Raw genomic sequence first — 9284 nt, 5'->3', positions numbered from 1 at the left:
AAACTCATACTCAAACACAATATCTGTGTGTTGTAGATAAATTTCAGAATCTGCTGTGTCAATTTAAAAGACTAATTTTTTAAATTTAAAGTATTATATCAAATTTCAGGGCTTCTAAGGTCACTGATTAGAAATCTAAATTAAATCATCAAAGCTTAGCTTTGATTGTAAAGCATTCGAAATCGGTGGTGGGAAAAAAAATTTTACCTATAGGTGTGCGCTTAATTAAAAAAAAAATTTCGTTCATTACAAATTACAATATAAGCTTATTTATTTTTTATTAATGCAGCAATCATTTAGAGTATTCATATAAATTTTTTGCTAAAAATATTGAAAATTAAAAAGTTACAATTTTTTCTTTAAATTTCAATCTTTTGAAAAGAAAAATACTCGCAAATTTTTTTAACTTGTTTAAAAACAATATCAACAGTTAAATTCCATGTAAATTAATTTTATTGTTTCTAACCCTATTAAAAATAAAATCAGGAATGGTCAGACAAATGGTCAGGCCGCCTGACCACTTTAATCCAGTTTTCTTACGATTCTGGATGGATCTCGTCAGAAATCTATCACAACTGATCACACGGAGAGAAAAATCAAGCGTTTGTAGTATGGAGACTTCCTATGCTAATTTTGTATGAACGTCCTGCTAAAGAGGCATGTTTTTATACCTGAGTTGCATGAAACATATACTAAAAAAGCATGGATCTCTTGCAATCGTAGTATACTGACGTCCCATGCGTTACAGGTAGAACTTTTATGCTGATAACGTAGAAATTTATACAAATACAGCAGAAGTTTTACGCATATTGCGCATGTGCATTCTTTTACGAAATAAGCTTAACTGTCCATACTACAAACGCTTGATTTTTCTCTCCGTGCAGGAGGAAGTTTAAAGTGGTCACAAGTTTGCTACTATCCCCTCCTCTTTGTTGACCCCGCCCATAATTGGTGACTATTTGAGACCATTTGTATCTCATTTTTGACCATATTTTTAAGCCTTTTTCTGTTTTATTTATTTAAACAATATGCAAAAAGTTGCAACAAATTAATTTTAAAAAATATATTTTATTAATTAATATCAGTTTGTTTACATACGGAACAACTTGAAACTAATTCCCGGAATTAAATTAAAATTTGGACCCTACGGGGATCGAACCCCGACGCATGACCTAACCTAGTGCCTAAACTAACTGCCCTAACGACTGCGACTACCGAACCGACTTACATATTTCTGGATTCAACTGTCTATATAAAGAGCAACTGTAAAATAGTAAAATTCAATTACCAATATTATCAATAAATCAGAATAAACTGTTAAATAATTTTTATTAATTAATTATATTTCAATTTAGTCATAATAGGTTATGTGAATTAATAAAAATTAACATTATTAATTGAATCAATAATAAATTAAGTCTTAACTTTACAATTTGTAATGTTTCATAAACTATAATACGAATACAGATTAATAATAATTATTATTATATCTGCATTCAAAATGAATTTAGTATTTAATATTAATTTAATTTAACATTATAATTTATAATAATAATGAATTATTAATGCAATATTGAAATTTTTATAAATTTGAAATTCAAATTATTAATAATCATTATAGTAAGAAATTATTCTATTAATGATTAATAATAATTTAAATATAACTGTATTTCAATTATAATGCAAATACTTCTCATAATAAGTACTCTCTAAATCTGAATATGTGAAATTTCACTTATTGTACGTTATAAGTCGTCCTCTCGATCAATAAGTGCATATACACTTATAAATAAGTGAATTTTTCACTTACTCTGAGTGAAATTTCACTTATTACCAGTGTATATGCACTTATTGATCGAGAAGACGACTTATAACGTACAAATATGTGAATTTTCACATATTCAGATTTAGAGAGTACTGACTGGTATAGTAAATTACTAATATTATGAAACAAAATTTATTATTAATATAATTAACTATATTAAATAATTACAAGTAAATATACATATATTAAATTAATATATTATAAATATACATTAAATAAATATATTAAATAATGTTAAAAGAATGGTCCGAATGTTTTGATTTATTTACCTACTTTTGTTGTATAATTAATTCAATAATTATACCAATTTGAAAAATGAGAACTTTTGTTAAGTTAAAAGAACAATTTTTATAATAGAATAATGTATTCTGAAATGTAAAAAATAAATTTGAAAGATTTTATATGTATATATAAATTTTCATGAGACTTTACCAAAATTAGAAAGATGTACCAAAATTTTTATAGGTTATGTGTTCACACATTTCAGAAATAGTAAAGAATTTCAGAAATGGTCAGGAATTTCAGAAATGGTCAGGAATTTCAGAAATGGTCACAGCTTCGAAAATGGTGGGAGTAAAGTGGGAGGAGCTTGGAAAGTATTTGGTTAGGAATGGTGAGAAACGTTCGAAAACGTCAGAAGTGGTGAGACTGTTCAGGAATGTTCAGAAATTCTGACCATTCATGACGATTCCTGATTTTATTTTTAGTAGGGAAAGTATATCTAAGAATAGCATGATGGCAATCAATTCAGTTACATATTTTGTAATTTATATTCGATTAAAAAAAGTAATTGGTCAGATTAGCCAAGATAATTACCGACCGTTGGTAGGTATTATTACCATCAGTAGTAGTGAGAGTAGTGGGGAGTTGCGCAGTGGGGAGGTGAGTATAGTGGGGACTGGGGTATAAGTTACGGAGCGCGGGCCACAAGGGCACAAGCATCAGTTGCATTTTGAATGGTTGAGCAGACTACTTTCAGGATTCCAGAGTTCTTTTAGAATTCAAAGATTTTTTTTTCAATTTTGTTTTTAGGTGATATTGATTTTTTTTTAAATTTCAGGTTGCATTGATTTATTTCTATTATAAGGCCTAAGCACAAGTGAGTTGGGTTCGGGAGACGGTTACGGGATATGTAAGGTTTACATCCATTTTAAGGTTAAGAATCCCATATCCCGAAGTCGTCTCCCGCACCCGACTCAGTTGTGCTTAGAGCTATAGGTATAAGTTTTTAAGGTGTTGGCTTTTTCTATTCTAAGGTCTTCTTATTTTTAGGTATATTTTTCTAGTTTTAAGTGTACTTTTTCAGGTTTTGGGTATTAGTTTTTAAGGTGGTGATTTTTTTTTCTATTCTAGGGTTTTCTATTGTGTTTTAGGTTTAAGGTGGTGTTTTTTCAATTTTCAGGGTTTTCTTATTTTCAGGTTTACTTTTCTAGATTTCCAGGTACAAGTTTTAAAATGCCCAACCCACTTGAAAATAAGTACAAACTATATGTACATACTATAGTATGTCTTAAAGTGTGTCCGTAAGTACGTCCCAAAGTATATACTAAAGTATGTCCGAAAGTATATCCGAATTTGGGATACGAAAGTACATGCTTTAGGACGTCATTTAGGACATACTTTAGTACAGTTTTATATGCGATTTTGCAATTACATAAATTAGTTATTCCACCTTAATACTTACATATGAAATAATTGTTCATGTGATGTTTTACATTAATTTATAATATTTTTGCAGAATTTACATTTTTAGTAATTATTTATAATAGTTTTTAAAAATTGGACAAGTGCGAGTTGTACTCGCACTGCAATGGCGGGTTCCGCACACAAATATTAAAACAATACTTGCAACATTGATCGGTAATTGGTAGAATTAAAATAAACAATTATAAAAATATATTAAAATCATTTGATAAAAAAAATAACTAAAAAAAATTAAAGTATTGTATATCTAATATTGTAAACAATAATAAGCAGAGGAACAAAATTTTCAAAATTTATTATAGTTCTTCTGCTTATTATTGTTTACAATATTAGATATATACAATACTTTAATTTTTTTTAGTTATTTTTTTTATCAAATGATTTTAATATATTTTTATAATTGTTTATTTTAATTCTACTAATTACCGATCAATGTTGCAAGTATTGTTTTAATATTTGTGTGCGGAACCCGCCATTGCACTTGTCCAATTTTTTTTTATTTTTAGTTAAGAAATTAAAGTCAGAAAACAATCTCTCATTTATTCTTTTAAAATTTCACTCTCTTCCTTAAAATATTTAATGCCACGTGTTTAAACTAAAAAAAAATTAAAAACATTTTTTTTTTTTTGAAAAAAAAATTAAAAAAAAATTTTTTTTGATTTTTTTTCAAAAAGTTTCTTAAATAAATTTTTTGTCGTCAGACTGTAATAATACACTAGGATACCAATTTTCAGCTCATTAGGTCAAATAATGTAAAAGTTAGGAAAAAAAATTTTTTTTTTAAAAATTTTTTAGTTTTTCCTTGACAACGCTATGGCCATCATTACATATCAAGTTCTCTATATTTTTCCTGTAATATTCGAGTAAAAATACACCAGCATGCAAAATTTCAGCTCTCCATGTCGAATAGTTTAGAAGTTAAGGGGGGGGGAATGGTCACTTTTTATGCATTTTTGGCCAAAAATCTTGTTATTTCCTTGACAACGCTATGCCCATCACGTCCAATCACATTCGCTATATTTTTCCTGTAATCTACGAGTGAAAATACATATCTGGACCAAATTTGAGCTCTTTAGGTCAAATAGTTTAGCCGCTAGGGGGGGGGGGGACACGATTTGGCTACGGACAACAGAGTCTCACCAATAGGGTTCCGCCGATACACCGTAGGTGTGCGGAACCCTAAAAAGTGTTATGATTGTATATTTAGGAAAAATTAAATTCCATATGTAGTAAAGAGCTTTATAATTTTTTTATTTTTCATGTAATTAACAATTTAAATGTTTATTTCTTAGTCTATTAATTTTCTTTTTGGTACCGAAGGTCATATATTTTTTACATTCTCATCAAAAATGAGAAAGTCTTGGATTTGTGCGATTTTGAGCAATGTCTAATTTTGGTAAATCTTTACGTTTCATGACCCCCTGATCCAAAAAAAATAGTTTTTAGAGAAGTGTCTGTCTGTCTGTCTGTAGTAAATTTTGTCGTCACGATAACTCGAATAAATTTTTATGAATTGATTTGCAATTTGGGGGACTTTTTTAGTCTATAAAAATGAAGCCTGAGTTCGTTGGCCAGCTCATTTCGTCAAAAAACAACAAAAATACAAAATTTTGAAATTTTCAAAATTTTGTATTTTTTGCAATTTTCAAAAAAATACTTTTTTTTTTATTTTTTCCTTAAATTTGCTGCAAAACCAAACAACTTTTCCTTTAGACACTTTTCAGTACAACAAAAAACAAAAAAGTTATGAATTTTTTTTTTTAAGTTCTTGGGCCAGGTATATTTTTTAAGTTTTTGGGCCAGATTTAGCGAAACGATTTATCTAGAACTAAAAAATTTTATTTTCATATCAAAATATTTTTTTTTGTCTCTCAACATTGTTTAGAAATATTGCTTTACATATTACTCAGAAATTTTTTTTTAAAGCTATTAAAAATTTAATTTTTTAGTATTTCTAAATTAAACAAATTTTTTTTTGAGTTCTGGTTAACCGATATAAAATTCGAAATATGATTTTTTCATTTTCAATTGCACTATTTGAATATATTTTTTGTTTTTAATCATTTTTACATTATTATCACATGAGAAAGTATTAGTTTTGGTCGAAAATTGACTTTGGCTAATTTCTTGAAATCTCGACGTTTTGGAGTCCCCTGAGTCTGTTAAACATGGTCTAGAAAAAGTGTCTGTCTGTCTGTATGTCTGTCTTCGTGTCTGTCTGTAGACACAATGGTGTCCCTACGATAACTCTTGAAAAACTTATTGCATCAACTTGCAACTTTGCATGCACAAAGTTACTGTTAAAATACAGATCGAGTTCGTTAGCCAGCCATTTTCGTCGAAAACTACACAAACTACAGTAGTTTCAAAATTTTGAAAATTCAATTTTTTCAAATTTCAATATTTTTAATTTTATATTACTTTCGATTAGAAAAATACAAACAACTTTTCTCTACAACATTTTTTCATAGAAACTTAATTTTTTTTTAAGTTTTTGGGTCAGGCGAGGTCAACTAGGTTAAAAAAATTTTATTGGTTTTCTAAAATGTTATAACTAAAATATATTCATAAAAGATATAACATTTTAGAAAATCAATGAAATTTTTTTAATACAGTTGCGCTGGTGTGACCCCTTTTTACATTTCAATTTTTGGTCCTATCTTGTTGGAAATGGTATTCTCATCACATATGAGAAAGTTTACAATTTTAATCATCAAGACCAAAAATATACATTTAAATTCACTTAATATCGCAATCATCAGCAAACTAAAACATGTGATGAGAATGTAATCCTTAAAGTCGTAGTAACTTTAAGAAAAAAAAACTGTTTTATGAAACATATAATAGGAAACAAGAACATAAATAATGCACAACAATTGCAGACCCCGGCGAGCGAAGCGAGCCATTTGCGCGCGAAGCGCGCAACAACACACGGAGCGCGAAGCGCGACGTGCGAAATAATCGCCGGAGCGCGAAGCGCGACGATCAATAATCGCGCGCCCCGAGGCGCGCTGAAACTTGCGAGCGAAGCGAGCCCCCGCGCGAAGCGCGGATGAGAATGTGTCCGCGCTTGCGCGGACAGATTTTTTCGATAGTATTCGTGAAACTTTATTTAATCTTAAAATTTTTGACTTCCCCTCAACCATTGATTTCGAAAGTTTGAAATGTAGGCAGTCTGCAACAGAAACGTAAGAAAGTATTCCGTTTAATTATGTTTTACAAATGTCTAAACGTTTAGATACATTAAAATTTTTAATTTTAAAGAAGCTACGAAGAAAGGTATCTCAGAAACAGGCGAATTATAAGTTTTGTTTGTGCTATATTTTTACCTGAATAAAATGTTTCTGTTCAATTATTTCAAAACGAAATTGATTTTTTTTAATATTTTGGATTTAATGAAAACTTGAATATCAATAATTTATGTTATAATTGGATATCTTTCTGTTTTTTAATCAAAAAATTATAAACGTAACCAATAATTTTCTTCTTCTTTGGTACCTTTCTTTGTTGCGCGTCACATATGTATATCAAAATTAATATTTACTACACGGAAAGAAAAGGTCTGGAAGAGATATCCATACAAATATTGTTGAGCAGAATATTTTTGTGTTATCCAATTCAATGGAAGAGACAACTTTCAGAATGGAAGCACATTCCATATTCAATGGATAAGGGAGCCATATTATATTGTTGAATCAAATATGGATGTGACATCCATAAGCATAGTTGGGCTTACAATTCATGCTATGGATTTTCACATATGGCTGCCTCATCCATATAAACTTTGGTTGGAAGATCCATAGTTAGTTCAAAATTTCGATACATGTTGCGCGCAATTCATTATCATGGCATCCATTTAAAAATGGTCGTCTCAATTTGTCCGTCGCGTCGGTTTCCTGTCACGTCTATATAATCACGTTGTGAGTTTATTGTGCATAAGTAGTGTTATAATTGTTTATTATTTATTATCGTTATTGTCTATTAGTGTTTATGTAAATTCATTTTCATGAAATATGTGTATAGTATATAAGGAATATTATATGCTCAAATATTGTAGTTGCGTGTATAGTGTAGTAGATAGCGTTAGTGTTTAGTATGCGTTAGGTCTAGGGTTCGCGTCTCCCCCATCGGTTAATAATTTATTTCGTAAATATGCGGTTATTCAATAAGTGGTGTGTATTAATTAACAAAAATGTGTATAAAATATCTCAAGTGACATTGAATTTAATTAATTGAGTGATTCCAATTTTTTTTCCCATTTCCATTACTATGGATTACCCAACCATAGATCTTTTGCTGCTTCAACAATATACAGCCAGCCATAGAATATGGATGCAGCAACCTTAACTATGGATATCCCGTATTTTTCAATATAATATGGCTGTGATATCCACGTATCTGGATGTGTCAACTATTCCTTTTTCTCTGTGTATCACCTTTTAAAAACTCCAATTTTTCTGGTGTCACAACCCAGTAAAAAAAATTCGATACACGGACCGCGGAGTTCGTATACGAGCTCGGTAGCTCGTATGAGAAATATGAGAAAACTCTCATACGAGCCTTTTCCGTAATGAGAAGTGTATAGATGCTTGTATACGAGGTGACTTTTAAAGCATTTTTCTTAATATAACACTATTTTAAAGTAAATGTAGATAATAGAAAAGAATTTTCAAAGTAAAACAAAGCTAAATTTATAAGGGAAATGAAGTTTTAAGAAAAAAAAGGATAATTTTATTCAAAAAATTTATTCACACTGAAAACAGGTTAGAATTTGATAATTCCTTGTTACTCTAACTAACCGACATTAGATATTTCTCGTATACGGTAAGCAGATTTTGTATTAAATTTAATTATTTTATATAAGAACATTTATATTATAAATAAATAATAATATATTATTAATTAGTAATGAAAAAAACTTATTAATTCTACCGCCAATACAAAATCGTGCTTACCGCATCCGAGAAAATATTCGAGTTCAGGAAATAGACTGGGCTGATCAATTACTTCACAAATTTGTTGCAGAATCAGAAACATTGTATTCAAAAGTATCAATGACTTTTAATGTACATCTTTTACTACATTTAGCAGAAAGTGTTTACAATTGGGGTCCACTTTGGGCTCACAGTGCATTTGCTTTCGAATCGGGCAATGGACAATTATTAAAGGTAATTCATGCCGCTAAAGGTATTCACCATCAAATCTGTAGACGCATTAGTGTATAATACAGCTATCTAATGTTAAAAGATAGAGTTTACTCTTCTTGTTCACCTTCTGTTAGAAATTTTTGTACTTTTACGGGGACAAATTTAGTTAAAAGTACATGTCAGATTTCGACAACCAGATATTTTGGTTCGAAAGCACCAGTTAATGAAATTTGGGTAGAATTTTTACAAATGTCAAAAGAATTTTCTTTATCCTACCAAAAGATTGTTAAAAATGGTTGCTTATACATGTCGTTTTTAAAAGTTAATCAACGTTTCGATAATTCACATGCCAAGCTTAATAACAGTAAATTTATAAGATTAAAATATTTTTTAACCCTACTGAAAAAAAACACATGTAAAAACACGTGTATTTACACATGTAAAAACACGTGTATTTACGCGTGTATTTACAAATGTTATAATACATACGAATTTGAAACAAGATTTAGACGTGTATTTACACATGTATTTACACATGTATTTATGATTTTTCAATATTTATATATACAAAAAAATGCATAGGTTTTTTGCTTACAGATGCATGTATT

The sequence above is a fragment of the Leptopilina heterotoma genome, unplaced genomic scaffold (assembly GCF_015476425.1).
Source record: "Leptopilina heterotoma isolate Lh14 unplaced genomic scaffold, ASM1547642v1 Lhet_58, whole genome shotgun sequence".
In the NCBI taxonomy this organism is placed as follows: domain Eukaryota; kingdom Metazoa; phylum Arthropoda; class Insecta; order Hymenoptera; family Figitidae; genus Leptopilina; species Leptopilina heterotoma.
This window is presented reverse-complemented; position numbering follows the sequence as displayed.